Genomic DNA, 24133 nt, shown 5'->3' on the forward strand with positions numbered 1-24133 from the left:
GATATATAGATACATTTTAAAGCTTGATAACCAGACATTAACCTTTAACACCTCGCTGGAAGTTATTTCTAGAAGATAACGAAGCAAGCCATGAACAGTTTCTCTTAAATTGGCTTTTCATCTCGGCTAAAAATTACGGAAGTTCTAAAAATTTTAAAATTCTAGGACTAGATTGAAGTTTTCGCGGTTTTTTAATGTTCGTTGGAGTAATCGGATTCCTGGCTTGCTTTTGCTATCTTCTTGAAATATATTGCATGATGATATCACGTTAGATAGTTAAGCTGTGAATGACGGGCAGCTAGAAACCTATTTACAGAAACGGGAAGAGCAAGATAAAATTTGTACAACTGCAACGTTTCTACACAACATTGAGAAGGTGACGACGTTTTGGAATCGCTATAGTTAAGAGAGTTAATATAGTTGGGGCTCAATTTACCCGACTATATAAGCTTTCTTAAATATATCGATTTGGAAATGTTTTCACCCTCTCGATGTTGTGCAGAAACTTTGCTGTTGTACAAATTTTTAACTTGCTCTTCTTATTTCTGTAAATAATTTTCTAGCTGCTCGTTGTCTTACGGCTTACTATTTAACAAGATGTCATCATAGAATATACCATCTTGAACACAAACAAATGTTCACTGGATTCAAAATTTTCCGTTACTTTGTGTTCAAGATGGTATATGTCAAAAATTTTTTGGCGGGAAAAATTCAAGGGTGTACCCCTTTAAAATTTTTGTCAAAAAAGTGCTCAGGGGAAACGCTGTGCAAATTTTTTCCAATTTTCCCGCCAAAAGTCTTAGTATATATAGGGCAAATTTTTTGATGACACCTTTGTAATTAATTTAATTGAATTTCACTTAACTAATTAACTATTGTAAGTAGAAAATTAAAGATGAATAAAACAATTCAAATGAAACACTTGTTGCGAGTACTTTACTGTTTGAAATATTTTATTTAGATATAATAAAGATTACAACATAAATAGGGACACCTGAATAAAAGATTGCATTTAATGACTATTAAGTTAAGCAATAATTTAGAGTTAAAATACATCTTTGAAAAAAAAAATTGGCGCATGCGTATTTTAGGCGCCGTATTTTGGCGGGAAAAGTAAAAATATTTAACAAGTAATATTTTTTAAAAAAGTTGGCGCATGCGTATTACTGGCGCCCGTATTTTTTCTAAGTCTTTTGGCGGGAAAATTAAAAATTTTTAAACAGATGTTAACAAGAAGTAATTTTTTTAAAAAAAGTTGGCGCATGCGTATTATAGGCGCCCGTATTTTTCTAAGTTTTTTGGCGGGAAAATTAAAAAATTTTGACAAGGGTTACCCTTAGAGTAAATTTAGGCAGTCAAGACAATTTTTCAATTTTTTAATAAACAAGAGAAACTGATTTTGTACAAAGCTAACTCGACGAGACACGCTTGAAATATGTCGACAGAAACTTAGCAACCAATTTTTTTTCCAAAATTATGGTTCAAGAAAACTTTTATAATTGCTTTTGCTTAATACAATTTGAATAATCCACTCTGAAATTGGTCTGTGAAAGAAAACTAGAAAAAAAATGTGATTCTAACCACGAAAGCTAACTATAAAATTTTTCTTCTCGAGGAAAATCAAAGAATTTCGAAGCTCACAATACGAGAACTCGGTGAATCATATGAAAGAAACGTACGTGACTATTGAACAACTGTGGTGTTGCGCTACACTAACGACCGTTGAGAATATGTTAATAAAGTTTTGCACGGGAATTATTCAAATTCAGGAAATGTTGCCGTATTTTAACTGCTAACTTAAAAAAATAAAGAAAATAAAGTCTCGTTTGGTACCCTGCTGCCTTGCTGTTTATCTAAACAAGCCAACAAAATATCAAAAGGTACTTTACAATCTTTATTTGTTAAATTAACAGTTAAATCTCCTGTTGCAATGCCGTGTATCGAAATTCCCGCACAAGGCCTTATTAACATATTCTAATCGGCAAATAGTGTAACGCAACACCACCGATGCTCAAGAGTCACGTACGCGTCAGTCACACAATCCACCAAGCTCTCGCATTGTGAGCAAAGGCAAAAGAATAAAACTGCATCGAACTTTGTAAAGCAAAGCTAACGAAACATGCCCTACAAAACGTAACTGTACATCATTTTTGGGCCGGTCCTTTTTCATAGAAAGCTTTCGTGTTTTGTTTAATTGTGAGATGAAAACTCCGATCCTGATGTTTAGTCCACGAAAAAAATCCTATCTTACAGGTCCTGTTTTTTCGGCTTGAAAAAATCTCTCAATCTGTCTTACTTTTGTCCCTTATGAGTTGGGTCTTGTCTGTAGTGTCCTGTCTTCTTAAATTGCCTCCAGTGTCTTGTCTTTGCCTTTATCTTCCCTCAATTGTCTGGTCACTGAGAAATCCTGGAAAAAGAAAGAAAAATTAAATGTTTGATTTTTACACTGAAGCTTTGTATATTGTATATTGTATAATGTATTTTCGCTTTCTTTGCAACTAAGTGAAGCCTTCTTCATCCTATCCCATATACATTAGCTACAGAATTCCCGTATTGATGGTTTTCTTTACTCTCATCACCTGTTTGCTTGACAATATACGGATTTTGTAAGGAGAAATTGGATTCCAATCACTTTTGTAAGCAAATGGATCAGAAAACCTCAACAATTACATTATTTGTAGTAACTATGCCTATAGCCTGGGTACATCCACCCCCCTGAAATTCTTAATTTTCGTTGCTCTTTAAACAGAGAGGACTAAAGTTGAATTTGATGACTGGCTAATAGACGAAAGCACAGGCTTCGAAGCCAACAGTAGAAGCGCTAGTTGTAATATTAATTAACAACAATGCTATTTGATTCAGTAACTTTGCTGTTGTTGTTGTTGTTGTTATTGTTGTTGTTATTGTTGTTATTTAAACAGTTACCCAGCTGAACATTAACCAGCCTAGACAGCAATTTCCACTGAAAAGCTTCCCTTTTGTGTCTACAATGTTTGCAATAAATGTACTCTCTCAATTTACTTTGGCTTAGCCAACCTAGTAAAACAAACTACCGGGTATCTGGTGACGACACAACATTTCAAAGGGAATTGAGGTATGCCCCAAATATTTGAAGGTATTCAAACAAATTTCAGCTCTTATGTGAAAAAGAAAATTAGAAAATATATAGTTCTAACTGTCTCATGAATTACACAGTTCAGCTGATATTTGCCAACCATTTTCTCTTTCACCATACAAAAAACCCTTTCACCAAAAAAGTTTATTTTCTATATTGGGAATATGTTAAGAATTAGCTCTTCGTTTTTCCTAATTTCAGTGAGTCATCAGTTGTTAAAAGAAACATGTTTAGACCAGTAAGTGATAATTCTCAGGACAGTTTGAGGTTATCTTTTAGATGAAAGAAGGATGCTTAGATAGCATGATAGCACAAAGGTTAAAAGGTAAAATTTAAAGTTACAGTAATTGGTATTAGACAATAAGAATGCTCATGTTAAAAAACGATTTCTCAATTAGAATTATTTGGAAACATCTATAAGTTGTCAAAAAACATGTTGAGATCTAAACATGAACTGTTATGATCTAAACATGAACTGGAGTGATGTGTCGGTTGTCAATATAATAAATGTATTTATATTTAGACAGGAAGCCACATTAGCCTTAGCTGATTTCCAAGCAGGTCCTCTATCCTGGTGGAATTGGAATTTGGAGATGTTACGTTTTGTAGAGGGAGCAGCACCAGAGAACCTGGAGAAAAAACGTCGGAGCAAAGCGAGAACCAACAACAACCTCAAACCTCATATGGCACCTAGCCTGAATCAAAGCCGGGCCACATTGGTGGGAGGTGAGTGGTCTCATCACTGCGCCAACCCTGCTCCCCAAACACTGTAGTAATGATTTAGTTATCGTGACAAGATTTGTCAGTTACAAATTTAGGTCAATTGACAATAATATTATCGACTATAATGCTGCGACAAAAACAGGACATGCCCTTCAGTTACTTTCGAACCATCTGTCAATTCCTGGTAAGGATTTAGCGACTGAAATATGAATGGTCACTTGAAATTTCAATCCACCTGTCAGTGGTCAATACGGATCTGTGTCCAAAAATAATTTGTCAGTTAAAATTTGCAATCATCGGTCAGTTGACGGTAAAGGATGTTGAGATCAAAACATGATTTTCTCAGTTAAAATTTGCAATCACCTATCAGTTGTCAGTTAGGACATTGAGATCCAAACATGGTTTTGTCAGTTAAAATTTGCAATCATCTGTCAGTTGTCAGTATGGATGTTAAGATCAAAACATAATTTTGTGAGTTAAAATTTGGAATCATCTATCAGTTGTCAGTACGGACATTGAGATCAAAACATGATTTTCTCAGTTAAAATTTGGAATAATCTGTCAGTCGTTAGTATCAATCTACTAGTGTTCTATCATGAATGCCGTTCTCTGATTGGCTACGCTACTCACTGTCTATTGTGATAGATAGAGAGTAGCGTAGCAGTGTGTCCTTGTTAACAAAATGACGGCCCCTTCTTGTCGTTTTCAAAGTGTCTGTGAAAAGGATTTAAATAAAGTTTTAAACGACTAGTAGATTTATAAGTATAATTGTACTAGAATAATTAGATTATTTGCTCTCGATTTCCATCGCGTGACAAAGGTCTCCGGCAATGCCCTCGTCAACACTCACGCGATAGAAATCTCAAACTTATAATCTAATTGTTAATTGGTATGGATGTCGAGATCAAAACATGATTTTCTCAGTTAAAATTACGAATAATCTATCAGTTGTCAGTAAGGACATTGAGATTAAAACAAGATTTTGTCAGCTAAAATTTGGAATAATCTGTCAGTTGTCAGTAAGGACATTGAGATCAAACCATGATTTTTTCAGTTCAAATTTGGAACAATCAGTCAGTTGTCAGTAAGGACATTGAAATCAAAACATGACTTTCTCAATTAAATTTTGGAATCATCTACCAGTTGTTAGTTAGGACATTGAGATCAAAAGATGATTTTCTCATCGGTCAGTTGTTGGTAAGGATATTGAGATCAAAACATGATTTTTTCAGTTAAAATTTGGTACAATCAGTCAGTTGTCAGTAAGGAAATTGAGATCAAAACATGATTCTCTCAGTTTGGAACAATTAGGCAGTTGTCAGTAAGGACATAGAGATCAAAACATGATTTTCTCAGTTAAAATTTGGAATCATCTATCAGTCATCAGTATAAATCTACTAGTGTTCTATCACAAATGCTGTTCTCTGATTGGCTACGCTACTCACTATTTATTGTGATAGATAGAGAGTAGCGTAGCAGTGTGTCCTTGTTAACAAAATGACCGCCCCTTATTGGCGTTTTCGAAGTGTCTGTGAAAAGGATTTAGATAAAGTTTTAAACGACTAGTAGATTTATAAGTATAATTATACTAGAATAATTAGATTATTTGCTCTCGATTTCCACTGCGTGATAAAGGATTCCCGCTGTGCCCTCGTCAACTATCATGCGATAGAAATCTTGAGCTTATAATCTAATTGTTAATTAGTAAGGACGTCGAGATCAAAACATGATTTTCTCAGTTAAAATTTGGAATCATCAATCTGTTGTCAATAAGGATGTTGAAATCAAAACATGATTTTCTCAGTTAAAATTTGGAATCATCTATCAGTTGTCAAGAGGGAGTTGGAGATCCAAACAAGATATTCTCAGTTAAAATCTGGAACCATACATGTATATCAGTTGTCAGCAAGGATGTTGAGATCAAAACATGATTTTTTCAGATAAAATTTGGAATCATCAGTCAGTTGTCAGTAAGGATGTTCAGATCAAAACACGATTATCTCAGTTAAAATTGGATGTCTGGAAAACCTGAATAGCAAATAGCGAATAGTCGTGAATAGCTAGCGAATAAGTCCTGAATACTAAATAGTATCTGTATCATTATCCGCAAATAAACGCTCTTGCTCCATGTAATTAATTTCAACAAATCTATTCATTACCATTCGCTACTGTTTGCCACTATTTGCACTATTCGAGACTACATGTATTCGCCCTATTCATACTATTTGCTATTCATGACTTTTTGCTATTCGGGTGTTCCAGACACCCGTCAAATTTGGAATCGTCTATCAGTTGACAGTATGGATGTTGAGATCAAAACATTGTTTGTGAGTTAAAATTTGGAACCATCTATCAGTTTTCAGTATGGATTTTGAGATCAAAGCTTGATTTTGCCAGTTAAAAAATTCGTAATCATTTACGTTTGTATCAGTTGTCAAGATGGATATTGGGATGAAAAACCATGAATTATCAATTAAAAATTTAGAATAATCTGTCAGTTGTCAGTAATGATGTTAAGATCAAAGCATGATTTGTCAGTAAAATTTAGGAGCCATTTTTCAGTTGTCAATTATTTCTCCTTACAATTTCAATACTCTATCAAGCAGATGAGAGATGAGAATAAAGAAAAGCAACTAGGAAATATTGTACAACAAATTTTCAAAACTCACCACCCCAAAGCATTGCAATAAGTGGTGAGAATACATAATTATTTTGAGCCTGGGCAGTTCAAGGCCTGTTCAGTTTATGAAGGTCAACATTTTAGAACCTTAAGGGAAACTAGACATTTTTAAAAATTGACTAGATCTACACATTAATTACTTGAAGTAAGGCAAAGAAGACATACTTTAAGTTGACAAAACCTTGTGAAAAAACCCATTGGTCAAAGAACTTCAAAGTATTTTTTGTCCAATCAAGGAAAGGCATGGCTTGCACCAATGAGTGTCATAATTAACCAAATTTCTGAAGACTGAATTCCACCAGGCTACATGTATAATGGTACACTGCACCTGTTCCTCAAAGTGATTATTTAAAAGCACAGTCCACTACAGATAAAGAAAAACTTTGACTGACCTGCCATGTCTGATGTATTTCACTTCTTCCACTGATGTTGTGGTGTTTAAATGTTTCTTGTTTTCCTTAATAAGAGATACAAACATATTGAGTAACTTGTGATTTCTTACTGTTGGTATACTTTGGCATAATTAAACCTAATAAGAGTAGGTACACTTTTGAACACCATTGCAGATACCAGAAATATAAACTGACCTGATCTAGCTGTATCTGACTCCTCCATTGATCTTAGTTGTTCTATGTTGTTGTTTGCTTCTTGTTTGCCTGATGATAATGAAAAAAATTCAGTGAAAGAGTCTTATCAGTAGCTGTTTACTTTTGAGTAAAAGTTATTACATGTAACATTGAAAATAGCATTAAAAATGCTACATTAATAAAAGTGATATCTGAACAGCAGCTTTATTTACATTTTTCCAGCAACCCATAATGTGTTGCCTTCTCCAGGTAAATAAGCTCATCATTCAACCTTCTCAACACATTGCGATCATCTAGTGTTCTTTTGAGTGAGGTCTTAAACTAATTTATCATCTGGCTTGTTCTTGTAGCCGATATACATGTAATGTATGCTCTGATTGGCTAATCGTAGGGCATTATTCTCCCGTAATACCCATGGGCCGATTACAGGCATGAAAACACAAAAGAAAAAGCCATAAATTATAATAAACAACTTGTCAACCTTGAACGTTGCATCTTTATGGGAAAATCTCAAACCTCAACCTTGCTGTATTGACCTCGCTATCGCTCAGTCAATACAGCAAGGTCTTGGTCTGAGATTTTCCTGTAAAGACCTCACTCTCGCTTAATAAGAAGTTAGTAATATTTATTTATTTATTTATTTTTATTATTATTATTAATTATCTATTTTTTACAGCACGCATACTTACATTATTAATTACAAAAACTATGTATAAAACTACAATACAGCTACTTACGCTAATTACAACTTGCTCTAATTACAATGCTTGACGAAACAACAGTATTATTTAAACCGCTTACATTACACTACTTTTTAATCGCGGACAATTACTACAAACTTTTACTACGGTTACTAGAACTAGTGAAAACTGCAGAAAAAAAAAGAAAAAAAATGACAAAAAAGCGACAATTTACATTATATTTAGCTATATTTACAGTTTAACTTGCACCTTTGCTCTGCTAGTTTCTATTTCTATTTTGTTTTTAAGGATAGCCAAGAACGCGTCTAAGAAATAATCTTCCTCATTTTTTGAAGCGGTGTAAATATAATATTTTGCAATTATTGTACAGAGGTTTAAACCGAGACACAGAGGCACGGTGTCTGTGATGCCGTAAAGTATTTGTGCTTCAGAGAACGTGATTACAGTATTGTTTTTTCTGTACCACCAATCAGTAAACTCTGTCCAAAACAGCTGGACGTTGGGGCAAGTTATGAAGAGATGTGTAATTGTTTGCTTTTCAGCACATAAATGACAGCGGTCGTGCTCTTTAATACCGAATTTATGTAATGCAGCATTGGTGGGTAAAATATGGTGTACAATCTTGAACTGAAACATCGAGAGTTGAATATCTTTAGTGGCCTTGAAAGGCATCATGTACGTTTGATAAATTTGCTGGTATTTATTAGTGTAGTCAATGTTCCAAGCTTTTGCAGATTCACAACATCATTCACTTGACTTGACGAAAAAAAATAGTCTAACACCCCACACAAAAGAACACTAGATTGTGTGATTCCAGAAAATATCCATACCCCCACCACAGAGGGAATTGGAAATTCCAGCGCCTGGGTGAGGTGGGGTGGGGAGTCAAAGACCCAGGAAATTCCGGAGGGGAGGGGGGTTAGATGGCCGATTTAATTTCCAGATACCCTTTGATTCAATACGGTTTCAAGTATCAATCTAGCTGTTCAAAAATCATTTGTTGCCAGCTATTTAGTAGATCTTTCACATGAAAAACTAGTAGCTTGAATACTTGTATTTGAATCGCATAATATTTGAAATAAATTTTCTTTCTTCAAAAACAACTTTGGAAGCTAACAAATGAGAAGAATGTGTGTTGCGTGGAAATGGCTGTCATTACTTGCTACCAGTCTACATGGTGTCATCTTGTGGACCAAAAAGCACTGGTGACTAGCCAAGTTTGTTTTCGAATCGGTCTTGGGAGCTGTTGAGTGGCAGTCGATTTCTTTCGTGAAAATTAGTTTCTTTATAAAGGTAGAAATGATGTTACGATTTCACAAACTTGAGAATTTCTCATTCTTCTTTATCTCTGTCTATTTGTATGTAATTTTGCTGCAAAATTGGGCTTTTTCGCAAGTGTGTTAGCCAGCGTGTTTATTAGAAGCTGGCTAGTGCCGCAGCTCCGGCAGCTGTGAGTCATTGAGTCACTGGCTACTTGGCTGTGTTTGTCGACAAAAACTTCAAAAAATGTAACTCTTATAATGTTTACAGCCTACCTATTTCTCAGTTCAAATAAACTGAAGTAATATATCAAACACGAAAGACCATGTTTGACCACATTTCCAACACCAAGAAGAGAGTCGAAAATACGATGCGCAGCTGAGTATTTTTGACAAACTTCAAGGTGTTTGGAAATGTGGTCAAATGCTGTCTTGAGTGTTTGACATATCTTCTCAATCGAAACTAAAACTAAGGAGAAAACGGAGAAATAAAATTGTAAAAATCTATGCCAATTAAGATCAGGTATCCAAACACTGCCACGGTCATGATTTCCTTTGTTTAAACTTGATGAATTATTACTGAGTTTGAGAAAAAATATTTCTTACATTTGCCTTGACTGTTCATGTATATAAAAGCCTACATATCCATTGAATATGATTACAAATTGCAAAACATTCAGCCATTTTCAACAGTATTGTAATAAAAATAAACCTTGCTTTCAAACTATTACCATGTGGTCAGTCGAGCAAAGATGGCGGCAAAGTGTACTCCTGTATAGTCTGGACAGACTGACTTGTTTACATTCTTTTGAAAGAAATCACGTACCAAATCAAGTATTTGAATAAATTTATTTGACTTCAGAATTGTTCTTTCATAAACCTATTGTGTTCTTCTTTGCTTACGGATGAATATCAATTGCACAAAACGATATGCTTCATTCCAAAGATGACATTTCGCCAGTCAACCCAACTGATTTTAAAACTATATGGTCTGAAGTTGCTGATAAGACCTTGTCAACTTTGCAATTTTTGGAAAGTTGTGAGCCATGCAAAGCGCCATCAATTGAAGAAATGAAAGACTTTATTTGTTCATCCTTTGAAAATTCATTCGACAAGCCTGTTGACAGTTTTTACACTTGCAGCTGTGAAGGAAGCCGATGCATTTCGGTAACCCAAACAGAGATAAATCATTTACGGGCAGCAAGCGAAACAGATTGGTTTCAGCATAGATTCATCATTGACTTTACTAACTTTGATGCCCAGAAAGCTGGAAATCGTATTTCCGAGAGTTCAAATTTCATGCCAGACCCCCCTAACAAAGGTGGCCATATGCCCACCTATATATCCTGAGCCACCTACTTTTATACTGGCAGACATCTACTTCAAATGTTATTGAAAGCACTGGTTAGCGATTGTTTTTACAATAAAAGTATGGTGTCAATTTCATCCACACTCATCCTATCAGTCCTTGAACGGAAATTGTACTGCATTTACAAAAGGACTTACATGTAGTCGTATAGGAAGGTAATTTGACAAGTTACTATTTTATCTATTTCCTTTTAAAGCATGTTTAAATAAATTGTTGTATGTTTTCTTTGTGTGTATCTTCAGATGTTACAATCAATTGAAAATAAACAGCAGTGACATGAAAAAGTGTTTGGAGTATTTACTGTAACTTAATTAACACACTTTCTTGTCAAAACTATTTTTTCCAGAGGGTATGAGGAGTGTACATAATACTTGTGGAAATTCTGGAGGGGCGGGGGGAGGGGGGGGGGATATTTTTGTGTTCAAAAACTGGAAATTCCGGGGAGGAGGGGGTTTACATGAAATTCCCTCCGTGATGGGGATACAGATATTTTCTGGAACTACACATTATTCAGTATGTAACTGAAGAGCAACCTCCAATGCTTACATCAAGGTAAGTTAACACTCATAATACGGGAGTCCTGGGATATTTCCACTAAGGTAACAGTGTCATGTTCAATAACGGTGTTATACCCTTTGTCAATTCTCAACAGAAAGAATTCCAACTGGTACTACACCCTATTGTAGTACTTGTAGCTGCTATGTAGGGCTGCTATCTCCCATATACAGTAAATACACACAAAATTACCTTTTTAATAGCTTTATCTGATGTCCACCATTGGTCTTTCAGTACTCCAGCCCTGCCACTTTATGCTCATGTTCTTGATGTTTTATCTGATAAGTAATACAGACATTTTGATAAGCGACATACTGTCAACAATGTACTTTTTCAAGTAGAATATCTAGCATCATGTGTAATGTTCAAACAATTAATCAGTTGTCAATCATGTAAATAAGTTACTATAAACCAATGAAAAGTTTACATTAAAATAAGGATTAGTCCTTTATTCAGATTATTGTTGGGAAGGCGAGGAGAAAGGGACAAATTCTGAAAAAGAAAGAGGAAACATATTTGAGGAGGGAAAAATGTCAAACAGGCACGAAAAAATTTCCCACATGGCTTGAAGGAGGACAACTAATAGTAGGCAGTTTAAACAAACTACATGTAGGAGTAGTTCCTCTTTCACTTAGTCCCTTGTGAATAATGCAAAAAAAAAAACCCACGGAAAAAAATGGCCACATGAAAACCTGGGGCAAGAAGTTTAAGAAAGGAGGGACTACCGACAAAGCCAGAGAGTTTAGATCACGTGTTGTTCTCATCATGCACAAAGATGATTGGCTTATGACAGGAGCATTGACAATGCATTGTCAATGTTCAAGATACAAGTGAACCTTGTAGGAATGTTTATCTTGCCTTCTGAAAATACAGTAGAAAGTATTGAAACTGGAGCAAATAAAACCATTGGAATTGTAGCCTGTGTAGAAAGCATTCCCGTACAAAGAGCTTTTCTGCATTCTGGCCGTGGGTAAATTGGAGCGAGAGCAAAAATTTGGCGAAGCAGGGGGTGGTTGGGTGAGAGAGGGAACGTTTGCCTGCAAACCTGTCGATTTTGCAAAATGCCCACTGGTTTTCACGGTTGAGTTCATTTATTGATCGACAATTTTGTCACCGAGCTAGAATCACAAACATGATTTTGTCAGTTAAAATTTGGAATGAACTATCAGTACTGAGTAAAGGATGTTGAGATTGAAAAATGATTTTATCAGTTGAAATTTGGAATCATCTATCAGTTGTCAGTAAGGAAATTGAGATCAAAACATGAATTTCTCAGTTAAAATTTGGAATAATCTGTCAGCTGTCAGTTAAGGACGATCAAAGCATGATTTGTCAGTGAAACTTAGAAACCATCTGTCAGATAATTTTGCCCTTACAATTTCAATACATTATCAAGCAGAAATGTGATGAGAATAAAGAGAAACATCAACTAGGAAATATTGCACAAACAAATTTTCAAAACTTGCTACCCCAAAATATCACAATTGGTAGGGAGAATTCATAATTATTTTGAGCCCGTGCACTTCAAGGCCTGTTCAGTTTATGAAGGTCAACATTTTACGAACCTCAGGAGAGACTAGACATTTTTAAAAATTGACTAGATCTACACATTAATTACTTGAAGTAAGGCAAAGAAACCATACTTTCAGTTGACAAATCCTTGTGAAAAAAAACCTATTAAAAACTATTTTTTGTTGAATCAAGAAAAGAAATGGATGTTTCCAAATAGTCTTGACACCAAGGAGTGTCATTTAACCAAATTTCTGAAGACTGAATTCCACCCTACATGATTGTATAATGGTACACTGCACCTGTTCCAAAAAGTGATTAAAATTATAGTGAAACACTAGTCCACTACAGTTAAAGAAAAACTTTGACTGATCTGACATGTCTGATGTATTTCACTTCCTCCACGGATCTTTGGTGTTTCTGTGTTTCTTGTTTTCCTTGATAAGAGATACAAACATGTTGTTGAGTTACTTGCAATTTCTTACTGTTGGTATACACTATAGCATTATAAATCTAACTGATGGAATTATAAACAATTATTGGATGATGTTTTTATGATATCCAGAATAATCAAGGTCGAGGTAGGGGTTATCAGCCAAAACTGAAGGCTGAGGCTGATTAAACCCTTACCAAGACCTTGATCATTCTGGATATCACAAAAATGAATCTTATACTGTTTTATTATACATTGAATGAAAAAAAAAAAAAAAAATGGAAGTCATGTTTTTGCTTCTTCACTGATGGCAAGCATCACAAAGCATGTGAACTTGGCATGATTACCCACAGAAATTGTGCACCGCGGTCATACATGACATGATTACCCATGATGTTGAGTGTCCTTGACATAATTATTGTATAATCTGCAGCTAGATGATGTCACAGGCGCCGATTTTGAAAATTCACCGTACGCTTTCGGCCGATACAGTATGAAAAGAGATAGTGAGGTTGATGTATAATAACAACTAATAAGTGTACATGTAGGTACACTTGCAAACACCATTGCAGATACCAGAAACGTAAACTGACCTGATCTAGCTGTATCTGACTCCTCCACTGATCTTAGTTGTCCTATGTTGTTGTTTGCTTCTTGTTTGCCTGATAATAAATGTAAAAAAAAAAAATCAATGAAAGACCTACATGTATCAGAAACTGTTTACTCTTGAGTAAAAGTTATAATATGTAACACTGAAAATAGCATTAAAAATGCTTTGTTAATAGATGTGATCATTTGAACAGTGACTTTATTTACATTTTTCCAGCAGCCCATAACACGTTGCCTTCTCCAGGTAAATAAGCGTATCATTCAACACATCAGAATTATACAGTGTTCTTTTAAGTGAGGTCTATATTAATGTAATTAGTGAAGTCAATATTTCAAGCTTTTGCAGATTCACAACATCATTGACTTGACTAAACACAGTAGTTGCATAACAACACTAAATTATCCAAAATGCTACTGAAGGGCAACCTTCAATGCTTGTATCAAGATAAGTTAACACTCGTAATACAGGAGTCCTGGGATCTTTCCACTAAGATAACGGTGTAAAGTTCCCCTTTGTCAACTCTCAACAGGAAGAATTCTAACTGGTACTACATGTAGTACTTGTAGCTGCTATGCAGAGTTGCTAACTCCCACACGTGTATATATGAACAAAATTACCTTTTTAATAGCTTTAACTGACATCCACCATTGGTCTTTCAGCACTCCAGCCCTGCGACTTTACATGTATGCTCATTTCTTTCATGTTTTATCTGATAGGTGATACAGGCATTTTGATAAGTGACATACTGTTTACTTTTTCAAGTAGAATATCTAGCATTACATGCCCATTGTTCGAACAATCAATCAATGAATCAATCATTCAATTAAATTTACTATAAACTGATGAAAAGTTTACATTAAAATAAGTGGTAGCCCATTATTCAGATTATTATATGTTGTAGTCACCATCTGTCTTCTCATTGGCTAAAAGCCTACAGTTAATTCTGGGAAAAAGCGTAACCTACAGATTATTCACTAATCTGCTATCAGATTAGTGAATAATCTGTAGGTTGCGCATGCAATGCATGATTTCCAAGACCAATGTCAAGTTCACGGACAGCAAAGTAAGAACATGCCTTGTCGAAAATAAATTGTGTTCGGTGCAATAATGTGTTTGTTGTTATTTTCTTTAAAACAATGTTTAATAAAACAATTATTAGATTCGGTTTTTGTGACATCCGAGACAATCAAGGTCTCGGTTAGTGTTATCAGCCTCAGCCTTTGACTTAGGCCGATAACACTTACCTCGACCTTGATTATTCTGGATATCACAAAAACCTCGTCCAATAATTGTTTATTATTGTTGGGAGGAGGGGGGAAGGGGACAAATTCCAAAAAAGAAGAAAACATTCGAGGAGGGAAAAATGTCAAACAGGCATGAAAAAAATTCCCTGCATGGTTTGAAGGAGGACAACTACTAGTATGCAGTTAAAACAAATTATGAGCAGCTCCTCTTTCACTTAGTCCCTTGTGTGTAATGGAAAAGAAAACGCCAAAGAATAAATGGCCGTGTGAAATCCTAGGGGGCAAAAACTGCAAGAAAGGAGGGACTACCGACAAAGCCAGAGAGTTTAAATTATGCGTTGTTCTCATTATGCACAAATATGCATGATTGGCTCATGCTAGGAGCGTTGACAATGTGTCAACAATCTCACCTTCCGAAAATACAGTAGAAAGCATTGAAACAGGGGCAAATCAAAGCATTGAAATTGTGTTTCACAGACCGTGAAGTTGTTGTGATTCTGCCAACAGGCTTTGGAAAGAGTTAAATTTGTCAAGAGTTTTGTTCGGCAAAGCTATCTGTCTCCAACCTGAATGCAAGTACGTAAGAATAAGTCAGTACATTGACTGACAGAGCAGGGAGTGACAGAGAATGATGCAGAATGCATGATAGGGTTGATTTCTCTGCCTTTGTCAGTACTCACTCCTTTCGCAGTGACACTTCTCATGCCTTCCCGCCCCCGGGATTTTGCCCTGCCATTCTTTCCTGACTACTCATGGTCTACATGTAGTTAAAATTCATGTACATGTATTCTCCACATCAATGATCTACTGTGAAGGCCAATCCCAAATTATACTTTTAAACCAGGGGCTCTTTGCTTATGTTACATGCATAAGCAATTTTCAATCACTTTCTACTACCAATATATAATAAGAACCAAATTAAAAATATTAATAATTTCCAGGGCTAAGACAGGTAATCAAAAAGTAAAACTGACTGTCAAAACACAGCAGTGTGGATAAGTCACCACTGCATACACCACGTTTTAAGCTCCTGTTTCATCTTTACAAGTTTGACTTGTGAAAAATGCAGCTTAGAAGCTTGCACTCCCTGGAAGGGGGTACTTTATTATATGAGGTATTAGGTATTTACATCTACAGCCCCAAAGGCTATGGTGTTTTAGCCATTTTGGTCAGAAAAGGGGTATCGATATTGGTCATTTTGGTCTCAAATAGGGTATGCTTTCTGCACTCTAGTCTTGAACGGGCTAGAAGAAGCTACTCTTTCATCAAAAAAGCCCTCCACAGTGCCTTCAACATTGGTCTGAAATACATGTAGGGAACTAATTATGAGGCAGGTCTGAAACAGGTCTTAAATACAGGGCTTCTGATATTTTGCGCAGCTGCAGAGCTGCGAATTTCAAGTAAATCTGAGAAATCCTGCGAAATTCACAAAACACGCGAAATCCCACAAAATTCGCCAGAAATCTTACCAAAAACTTGTCGGTACAACATGTTTGAAAGTCATCTTGGCTGTTGGGGCTGCTTAATTGCTGTAAACTTACTAAATTACCTTGAAACTTCGTCACTGCAATGAGTAAACAACATCCCAAAACTACAAGGCGTTCTTAGATTAATGTTGCAAAAAACTGGGCAGCAGGCACGAGGTAAAAAGCTTTGTGATTGGCGCATTTCTAGAGCGCACTGTTCTTAAAAGAGCAAATGATGTTCTTTGTTAAAAATAACCTCGTGGTCAAACATAGAGCAAACTGCAACAGTACAGTACGAAAGTCCCAACGATGAACGAGAATCAACCATACCGTATTTCCTTTGTGTAGTAGGTTTTTGTTGTCTCTCAACTGGTTGCCTCAGATGTTGAAAAAAATCAGGAATCAATGTAAACAGAACTTCGAAGATGAGGCAAACAACATGCAATTGGATAAAGATGTTCAACGAAGCAACTTGATAGTACATGTAAATATCTAAGCGTAACTCTTGTGTTTTTAATATCCTGATTCTCTTATTTGTTTTTATTGTGTTCATTAAACTTACTTGTAAAGTATGATTTCATAATTATTGTGAAAGAAAGAAAGAAAGAGCTATGCTATGGGTATACCATATCTAAATGGCTAGTGTGGCCCAAGAAAATTAAGTGCGCTAGATGAAAAACTATTAAGTGTATTTTGACCAATTGCACCATTCTTGGACAAGCGAGCAAGAACTTTGATTTTGCAGTCATCTCTATAAACATAATTCGAAATGTTTCATAGCACAAATTATTCATAAACATTGTATTTTGTAAACTTAAGCAGTACTTTGAATAACACCTCAGAATAAGCCTTGGTTATAGTTGACACAGTCCTCTAGAAAGCAGACGATTTAGGCAAAATGTCGGCCTTCAAGTTGGAACGGTGGTCCTGCATTCAAAACTTGACCACCTTTGGCAAATAAATGGACATCGCTACAGTGTACTTCTTCCTTGGTTATCTCTTGTTATTAGTTCTCTCCTTTTACTTAAAAATAGGGGAATCTGCAATGATTAATAGAACGTTTGCTTGGAACAAAACGCAAGTGTACATGTAACGTTCAGTGTAACGTTTGTGTACACAACATTGTTCTCTTTGTCATGGTGTCACGCTTTCACCACGACAACATATCTAACACGCTTGCTGACCATTCACAGTTTTAAACTGCTGCATTTGATCTTCTTTCTCTACATTGCTTTAGAAAAAGATACATAGGGAAAATGGCCAAAAAAGAAGTGGCGAATGTTTCTTGGTTTTATCTGTCAAATTTACGGCAATTTTGGATTGTGAAACTCCTGTTCATGACTTTATGGTCTGTCACAATAGTCAAGTCATCTTCTCACGCAAATTCCTACAGGACTTTGCCATCTATAACTAAGGCCATTTCTGAGGTATGTATGATTTAAATTATTGCTTACATGTGTGATACACAATGTCAAAGAATAATTTGTGTCATGAAACACGTTGAATTATGTTCATAAAGATGGTTGCAAAATCGAAGTTTTCAGCTCAGTCCTCTAAACAGCACAATTGGTCAAAATACCCTTTATAATTTTTTGTCTAGCATGCTTAATTTCCACGGGCCAAACTAGCCATTCTGAAATGGTATACCCATAGCATAGCTCTTTCTTCAGAACCTTTTATTTGTCAAGAAATTTGTATCCTAGAAGAGTTATGACCCTCTAAAATTAGTTGAAATTTTACACGTAAATTAAATTGCAATAGTTGTATTTTTCAAATGGCCAAGAAGTAGACATAGGCCATCTTGGTTGATTGAACGGTATTTCGAACTTTCCTAGATTTCACAAAAATTTGAACTCGCTGGAACTTTTAAAGTATATTTCTTAAAGGTCAAATGAACCAAAATTTAGACATCTTTTCTTCAACCATTTTATAGCGACAAAATGGTAAAAAAACATGTAAAAGGAAACGTATGGTGAAATTTTTCTTTCTGAGCCATGAAAAGGAGTAAAAAAGTTAAAAAATATGAAGACAGCCGATGGCTTCACAAAAATGTTTCCAAAATGACCGCACACTTTAATGGTAAGAATGGAACTGAGACTCTGCTTTGTGACATCATTGTTGTCTTGAACATTGATGCGTTTCTGCATCAGTGAGTCTTAAGTGGGGAAGGTTTTGGATCTAAATACAAACTTTATTTTACTTGAGAAATGGCCGAGGAGTTTGCCCGCTGTTCGGCAGGCATTATTTGCTTGTTTTTCATTGTTTTTTGTCCAATAGCCGGCTTACAACGTTCCATAGTGAAGTTAAAAATCGTCGATACCGCGTCTTTCTTGACTACAAATTGACGAAGCTTGAAAGAGGTCCCACCAAACTCCTTGCTACAAGATTTTGTTCAAAGCTATCTTCGATACAGTGTTTTACACAAATGTGAGAATGCTTTGATGGCATGAAGTATATTCTTTTCTTTTTATACGCCATTCTCTCTTAAGTTTTGGGTCCTGGGGAAACTTGAAAGTGCTAACTTTTGATTTTGAGTGGTTTTCCTATGAAGTTCACTGTGAAGTTGAAAGCAAAACAGTTTTAAATTTCCTGCATTTCTTGAGCTCACCAACAGTGACGTCACAAGTTTTATTTCCGACAATTATCTGACAATTTCCCTGACCGCTCTATGATTATGAAGGATAAAAAACAGTGATTTTAACATTCCAATATCTCTGCAATGCTTCATCCAATTCGTTTGAAACTTCAGAATGTGTTTATTTTATACTTAATGAACACATTGAACTCAAATGAAAAAAATGTCTAAATTTTGGTTCATTTGACCTTTAAAATAGTTCATCAAAAGGCCCTTTTTGATGCAATAAAAGAAAATCCGAATTTTCCAACCTGTCAGTTGTTGTGGGAGTACACCTTCCCCCCCTATAGTTTGCATCACACAAATCACATGTAAATTTGTATACCACACTTTGCTGGTTTATCAGGGGAATCATAACTAGTGTAGGGAAAATCGAGATTTTGGTTTAAACAGGGTAAGGGCTTTGGGAAGCAGGCCACACACCACCACCCAATTGTTGTGGGAATACCCCCCAACCCCCCCCCCCCTCCCGGCCTGCTTGCACTAAAAGTGCGAAGAATTATGCTTAATGTGGCTTTTTATGAAACACAAGAAGGAAAGCTAGTCCCCATCAAATTAAGTTGACAATAATTATTGTGGAATAATGGAATTATGACCTGAAACCATCTAAGATGTTAAGGTGGCTGAACACAGTTTTCACGTGCACTTTTGCTGATGCAATTCAGCATGCGCACAAGGATTACAAAAAACAAACATGCTGTCAATAGAGCGACCATTTTATTTACTCAACACCCGCACTATCTGTGCTATTTTTCTCTGTAATTGAACGCAGTGTATTGATGGCTTTAGTCTTTTATCATAAATATATGTTAGAAAAGGTAAAGATGCAAAGAACTCAGCAATTCTCAGCTTTTTCTTTGTTACCGAAAGAACCCAGTTAAATGCAGCACATGCGTAGTAAGTCAAAAAATTGCGATTGAATGAAAATTTGCACTCTCGGAAATACGCCTATTTCTTGAGAACCACTCATTAGAATTTCACGAAATTTGGCACGAAAATACTTTAGGAAATAAGTAACTGGAGTATTGAAAATAATTGAACTTTAACAAAGGAAACTCTAGATATTCCAGTAAACCTTCAACAATGGATAATTAAAGATCTCTCTGTTAAATTATCAGCAAAATGGTGTTAAAGGCCTGTTTATTTTTATTCGTGTTGCCATGGCAACGGCACATACATCAGCTTAACCATCAAAAAACCAAAGTTTGTGTTGTCAACTTGCTTGCTGCCATTTTTGGTGACCGAGGGATCAAGGGTTGTAGAGACAAAGGTGAATGAAACATAGGTATCAAAAACTGTGTTCAGCCACCTTAACATCCTTCTCAAGCGAACTGTAAACTGGTGAACTACCTCCAAACATCCCGGCCTAAGATTTAATGTCGGCGAGGTTTTAATTGACGAGATATCGACTTATTTTGGCTAAATAAACTTCCCAAAGCAAGTGAAATCTTTTCAACCAATTACATACTCAAACGTAGCAATAAAACATGAAGGTTTTCATTGTACATACCGAAGATGATCTGAGACAATATCTTGATGTCGCTTGCTGTTTCTGGCTCTTCAATCAGCGAATTTCCCTCCAGTTTGTTCCACCAGCAAACGTTTGTGTTTTGGACACGTTTGGAAGTATTTCTTGTACAGTAAACAAGGCATTAGGCAAAGTTTGAAGGAAAAAGCCGAACTTCCAAGAACCTCGTGCGGAAAAGGAAGAGCGAAAAATTTACAATGCAAATTCAAGTTGAGTCCAGGGCTGCCTGTCATTATTAGCCGGCGGGGCCTTGGCGCGAGGAAAGGGAGGCTCTGGAGATACCGCAGGAGAGGTATGATTCTCAGTAACTAAATCAACTTCTTGAAGGGCTGTAGACAGTTGCTGGAATCAAACATTTGTTATCAGACACCAACAAGAGGATATTTAGCATTGCATTAGTGAGTCTACCTTCATTTCCTGGTATCTAGTCCCCGCCGGCTTATAGGGAAAGAAAAGCGTGGAGGGTATGGTTTGAACCTGGAATTTCTATATGACTTATTTGAGAAAGCTTTAACAGAGAATCTAAAGAAACTGAATAAACAAACAAACGATGAATCAAACAAACAAGTAGACAAAGATACACTCGGGCGAACAAAGGACCGAATTTAGGAGAAGATTCGTTTCTGCCGTTTTTGGTGAAATTATGAAAACGCTGAGAGACAATTTCTTGATCCAGTTTCAACCGTTTTATTTCTCTCTTAAACAAATAAACAATAAACAATCTATAACAACAGTACTTCTGGAATAGATCAGTTGATTACAAATTACGGTCCAGGCCAGCTTTTTTTCTTTTTGCAATTAACAGTCACGGGCACCCGTCACGACATTTTAATCTACACGGCATTAAAAAAAAAAAGGTACCAATAAAAGATGTTAAAAGAAATGAAGGCAAAAGGAAAGAAAAAACGCGACACGTAGTCACTGAATAGCTTTGGCAATCGAGGCATGATGTCATTTGTTCTTGTTCGTTGTCAGCCATCTCATTGTCGTTCCTATTCTGAGGCAGAAATGGCATCGCGCCATCACTGTTCCGGGAAATTACTGGTTTGCTGTTACTTAAAATCTTCTCCCTCTTTTTTGCACTACTTTTGTAATTTGTTGCAATATTGTAATATGTTTTTTCATCAATAAAATTAAACTAAATTAAAAAAAAATCTTCTCCAAGTTAAAGTAGTCCTCGTTTCTTTATGAACTTTATTTAATAGTCCTCTTCCTTCACACGCGACTTCTGTAACACAAGAAAAACAATACAGCAATATAAAAACAATATAAATAAAAGGAAACAAAACAAAAACTAGTAGCTACGAAGTGGACCCTGGATGCAGCGAACTGGGAATCGATCTTTAAATTTTATCTCATGTCGTGTTCTTGCGCAAGACTAATATTTCTTTCCATAATTACCGGAACCCATGTGTCTGCATAGCTGTGTACTTAGGCGGAGGAGGGGCAAGGAGATGGGTAAAGTTTTACAAGTTCCTTTGCTATAGACCCAAAAGTAATTAGCAGCACTGATAAGCCAGTAACCTCGTAAACTAGACCCGGGGGGGGAATCCTATATAAAGAGGACGGGGATGCTCTTCGTACCTTTTAGGGGTTAAAAAAGCGCTTTTGTTACCTCTTAGGGTGTTTAACCTCAAAAGGTCCACAGCGGGAGCTTTTGCAGTACCTTTTAGGGTATTGAGCCGAAACAAATATGGCAGGAGATAATGTGTTGTTCTGGAATTGGTGCCTCACAGTCCTTTTTTATATGAGAGTCCCCCCGGGAAACTAGATCGCTTCCCTTGTACTTACCTCTGTCATGCCTCCCTCAAGATCTGCGGACGTGACTCCAGTTTAATCTTTAGATTGTTTACTTCCCGGACGCAATATGTACACCAGAATACACTCCAATAACACAAGAAACACAAATAGAAAGGAGACGATCAGATACCAATCGATAGTCTTGGCATAACTGACTTGTGGAAGAGCCGTATTAACAGATCCCAGTAGAAACATTACAGTGAAGCGAGAAGAGTGGTAATGCCCAGTCCTACTCGACCACCCATGTCGTCCGGGTCCAAGCAAAACAGAATCCAACTGATTGCGAACACAAGGGTGTCTGAGAGATAGACTTGACGATGCGTCGTTTAAAGTTGAACGTCGCCACAAGCTGGGCGTAATTTCGTGTAGAGTGAGGCAGCAGTTTGATTAACGGTGTAGAAATGAAACCACTAGTTTAGGAAACGTCGATGTTTCGTTTCGTTACAAAAGTAATTGTGTTTTTATTTTTAAGACGTAATTGTTGAATAATACAATAAACGACTAGCCCTTAGCTTGATCAAACAGTTGCTTTGAAAAATATTCATTTCTTTGCATTTTGGGTAGAGTTGAGCTTGGAACAAATAACTCATGATACCATAAAAATTAATGGCAGATTTCAACCAGGTAAGACGTGGTCTAGTGAATAAGGGGATTCACTTCAGAGCGGGAGGTTGCAGGTTCGAGCTCTGTCGTGGAGCTCGGGTAAGTTAGGGAATAATAAGTTGGAGGGAAAAGAACACCGGAGCCAGTTAGGGGGCTAGAAATAGGGATATAACACGGGGAAATTATGATTTAGAACAACAATAGAAAAATCGGGGTGCTAGGAGGTAGGAAGAGGGAAGGAATTAGAGGGTAGGAACACAAGGAGTAGGGAAAGGGGGGAAGGGAAGTCTCGAAAGGGTTCCCTCGAAGGGGAGAGTGCGTGGGGGAGGGGGACTTAAAAAGGGGAACAAACCAAAGGGTGCGAAAGAAGGGGGTTTTGCACTAGAGAGCACTCATTTTCATTATTTTGGGAAAAAAAAAGAAAAAAAAGAGACACTACCGGGCAAGATACGATATTTACTTTTTTAATTACGTAAAAAGGAGATAAATCATTCGGAAATATTCCTCAATGTGTGCTGCTGGCAAGTTGGTTGCTGTTAGGAAATAGCCGTATTTAATTGTAGTAAACTGATAACAACAAAACTCTCGCTAATGTTAAAGTGATAAACCAGCTAACATATATGCTTAATTTAAGTTTATAATTATGAATAATCATGATAATTATGAGGCAAGATATGTAAAATTCAATTTTAAAAAATAAAATAAACAAAAATAAATGGGTATCAGCTCGAAATATATAAATGTTATTTACCGGGCGGGAGGTCCGTGTGGGAAAAATTTGTGCCCGAGGTCTTGTCCGAAGGCCTCGGGTCGTACTCAAGACCAAGGGCACAGGTTTTTCCCATACGGACCGACCTAGCCCGGAAAATAACTTTTTGTTTGTTTGTTTTGGATGTCTTCTTTTTAAAGTGGGAAAAGAGATAGGAATAAAGGACATCACGTAACTTTCCGCGTGCTCACAAAGCACCGAAGACCAAAGAAAATAATGTGAGCATGATTTTCAACTGTTAGCTTTTATTTTGACGCGTGAGTACACACTCATATAGACGTAAAAAGAAAAAGCCATGCAAAGTCATTGAAATGAAAATCACCTGTCAAACGTCAAAAGTGTACCACGCTGCAACTGAATAAAAAACGCATGCTCCGAATGGCTCAAAATATCGATCGAATGTTCAATTAATATGGATGAAAGAAGCGAACACGGCGAAGTTTACCGTTCCTAACGACTTAAAACTTGTTTTACTGGCGATGGATTTGACAAATCTAACTGTCACGAGGAAACTTCGACGTCATCTGAATCAGAGTCATCTGAAATG

At 36.3% G+C, this 24133-nt stretch overlaps 2 long non-coding RNA genes and 1 pseudogene across 3 annotated transcripts in view; all 3 read right to left on the reverse strand.

Annotated features, from left to right (window-relative positions):
• Positions 1–935: 935 nt before the first annotated feature.
• Positions 936–24133, reverse strand: part of LOC110048073 (uncharacterized) — a 249869-nt gene continuing 226671 nt past the window's right edge. The window contains exons 7-10 of one of the 2 annotated variants that reach the window (XR_016203139.1): positions 11182–11267; positions 7106–7174; positions 6911–6975; positions 936–2407 (exon numbers count right to left, since the gene is read on the reverse strand). This is a non-coding gene — a long non-coding RNA (uncharacterized LOC110048073). Of the gene's footprint in view, positions 2408–6910; positions 6976–7105; positions 7175–11177; positions 11268–24133 lie in introns of those variants that run through there. The other variant, XR_016203140.1, reaches the window with a different exon arrangement.
• On the reverse strand, positions 13524–20642 carry LOC149101331 (uncharacterized). Its single transcript, XR_016203141.1, has 3 exons — positions 20397–20642; positions 14159–14250; positions 13524–13593 (listed from the first exon to the last, which is right to left on the reverse strand). It is a non-coding gene; the product is annotated as an uncharacterized LOC149101331 (long non-coding RNA).
• LOC110050576 (zinc finger MYM-type protein 2-like) overlaps positions 23698–24133 on the reverse strand; it is a 1807-nt pseudogene continuing 1371 nt past the window's right edge.

This window comes from Orbicella faveolata, unplaced genomic scaffold (assembly GCF_042242905.1).
Source record: "Orbicella faveolata isolate gen_17 unplaced genomic scaffold, um_ofav_v1 contig_4, whole genome shotgun sequence".
Classification (NCBI taxonomy): Eukaryota; Metazoa; Cnidaria; class Anthozoa; order Scleractinia; family Merulinidae; genus Orbicella; species Orbicella faveolata.